Source organism: Crocodylus porosus, unplaced genomic scaffold, assembly GCF_001723895.1.
Source record: "Crocodylus porosus isolate Cpor-Errol unplaced genomic scaffold, CroPor_comp1, whole genome shotgun sequence".
In the NCBI taxonomy this organism is placed as follows: Eukaryota; Metazoa; Chordata; order Crocodylia; family Crocodylidae; genus Crocodylus; species Crocodylus porosus.
In genome coordinates this window covers 251,936,002-251,938,847 of record NW_017728886.1, presented here as the reverse complement: position 1 = coordinate 251,938,847, position 2,846 = coordinate 251,936,002, and the positions used below count along the sequence as shown (strand labels likewise).

General features: G+C 47.5%; 1 protein-coding gene across 1 annotated transcript in view; it reads left to right on the top strand.

Annotated features, from left to right (window-relative positions):
* Nucleotides 1-2,846, top strand: part of ATAD2 (ATPase family, AAA domain containing 2) — a 57,680-nt gene that overhangs the window by 48,864 nt on the left and 5,970 nt on the right. The window lies entirely within an intron of this gene.

Genomic DNA, 2,846 nt, shown 5'->3' with positions numbered 1-2,846 from the left:
GCTCTTTCTCTTGAGAAAGTCAGGGTAAATCCTGTTTTACCTTTACATGCCTAGCTGAGGCTTCTGTTGCCAGAGAGCTGCAGTATTTAGCACTTGGGCGTAGTTTATATTCTATTTGCACAGGCACTTGCCTTGTACTTGCCTTTTGAGTGAGATTAAGTCTACAGATCATGTATCTTTGATCTTTTTCTGACCAATAGGGAAGAAATGGTGGAGGATGTGAAGATGATGGGAAACTGAGATATTGATTGTTTCCTCCTATACTGAGCAAATGTGTTAGCCAGAAAAGAAAGACCAAAGAAGCTGTGGATCCCATGTTAAATAGCCAGGGTGAGCTCTTAACAGAAGATGGAGCTACTTAACAGCTAATAAGGGAACAAGCTGAGGGATGCGATAACAAAGAAACACTCAGAGCTTCTGATGTGTCTGAATGAAATCAAGTCAACAGGGCTTGATAAAGTTCATCCCTGGTTGCTGAAGGAACTGGCAGAGATCTCTGGGGCATTGGCAATAACAGAAGTTGTGGGAGACGGGCAAAATACCAGGGGTCTAGAAAAGGGCCACATAGTGGCATCGCTTTAAAAAAAAAAAGGGGGCAAGGAGGAGGACATGAGGAACTACAGACTGGTTAATCTCACTTTAGTATCTGGGAAGTTAGTGGAGAATATCATGAAGACATCCTTTTGCAAGTATCTGGGAGGAAAGGTTGTGAACACAGGCAGTCAACGTGGATTTACTAACTGCAAATCATGCAGTACAAACTTGATCTCTTTCTTTGACAAAGTAACTACTTGGGTGAATGAAGGGAATACTGCCGATGTAGCATACTTGGACTTCATCAGGTTTTTTGGCAAGGTCCCACACAACCTTCTTATAAACAAATTGGAGAAATGTGAGCTAGACAAAACTACTATAATGTGGACAGAGGTGCATATCAGATCCGCACTGATGAAAGGAAAATTAACATTATTGGCAATCAGCTTTTTTTGGCCAGCGTAGCCAACAATGTTGCCAATAAAGTGCTTCATGCATGCATGCAACCAGGAATGCAGCTTGGAGAGCATTGTCTGGCCAGTAAATCTGGGGAGAAGGGGTGTGGGTCGGGGGCAGATCAAGGCCCCCACAGTGAGAGAGGGAGTGGGGCAGGCGCTGCCCAGCTAGGGCAGGGAATACAACCCCAGAAGCAGGGCGGAGCCGTGGGCAGCTCTTCTGAGGGGTGGAGGGGAGTAAGGGTGGATCCCCGCCACTGTGCACACCTCCATGTACCCCCTTGGATTTGTGTGTAGGGTGAAGGCGGGCTACCTGCTGCAGGCTCAGAGCCAGGAGCTGCACCAGCTTTTTCCTGGCAGGGGGCTGGGCTGGGTCTGTACTTGGGGTGGGTGTCAGCAGTGCTGGGAGTGGGAAGGCTACAGGGTGGGCTACAGCCACCCCAGAATTCCCCATAGTCCCTCCTTCCAGTGCCGACACTGCCCTTGCCCTGCACACTAATCCAGGGGGGCGCATGTCCCACATGCCTTCCCTAGAGATGAATGCGCAGCAGCAGGGAGCTTCCCCCTCCAGCCCCTGGACAAGCCACCCACAGCTCTGTCCTGCTCCCAGAGTTGCATTCACTGCCCTGACTGGGCAGCTCCTGCCCCTTCCCCAATCTCTCCCTCATCAGGGAGGGGGGCCTCCATCTGGCCCCCCCCCCCCCCAAACTTACTGGCAGGAGGCTGCTCTCTACTCTGCCAGGCTGCATTCCTGTAAATTAGCTATCAGATCAGTATTGGCCCATACGGCTGGTTAATAATCTGCCATTGGTATCAGCCAAGAAAATTTTTATTGGTGTACCCCTAAATGTGGATAGACAATGAACTCAATAGCCACAGGCAAAGGGTAATTAGAAATGTATCCATGTCCCACAGGGGTCTGTCCTGTTCCCACTGCTGTTCAGTGTGTTTATTAGAATCATGGAATCATAGAAAGTTAGTGTTGGAAGGGACCTCAGAAGGTCATTTAGTCTAACCCCCTGCTCAAAGCAGGACCATCCCCAGCTAGGTATTAATGAATTGGATGCTGGAATAGAAAGTTTCTTGAGGAGATTTGCAAATAATGTGAAACTGGGAAGGATTGCAAACATGCTGGAGAACAGGAGTGCAATTCAAAAAAATCTTGACAAGTTGGAACGCTGGGCTAGAGTTAACAGAATGAAATTCAATGCTGAGGGATGCAAGCTGCTACATCTTGGGAAGAATAATCAAAAATATAAATACAAAATTGGTGAAATCCGTCTGGGTGGCAGCACTTAGGAGAAGGAGCTTAAGTCTTGGTGGATTTGCAATGTAAGTCTGCATTGCAGTTCAGCCACACAAGAGGTGAATGTAGTTTTGGGATGCATCAATTGAAGCATTAGGTGTAAGAAATGGGAGGTGATAATGCCTCTACTCAGCATTGGTCATGCTTCATCTAGAGCAGTGCTTCTCAAACTATCTGATGTGGCGGACCGGCAATTTTTTTTCCAGTGGGCTAGGAACCGGTGCCCGGTTCAGCTGGCAGCACCAACTGTGTGTAACAGCACTACACAAATGCGTGACTGGCTGTTTCTTTCTCTTTCCTCACCTTGTACAATGTGACGTCACCTGGATTGTTGGAACGTACGAACTGTGGTGCTATGACATATCAGTGTTATGCTTCTGAAAATATCTTTCTTTCTTTCTTTCTTTCTTTCTTTCCTGGCAACTTATAGTTTCATAGTTTGTAGGGTCAGAAGGGACCTGAGCAGATCATCTAGTCCGACTCCCTGCCATGGCAGGAAAGAGTACTGGGGTCAAATGACCCCAACTAGATGTTCATCTAACCTCCTCTTA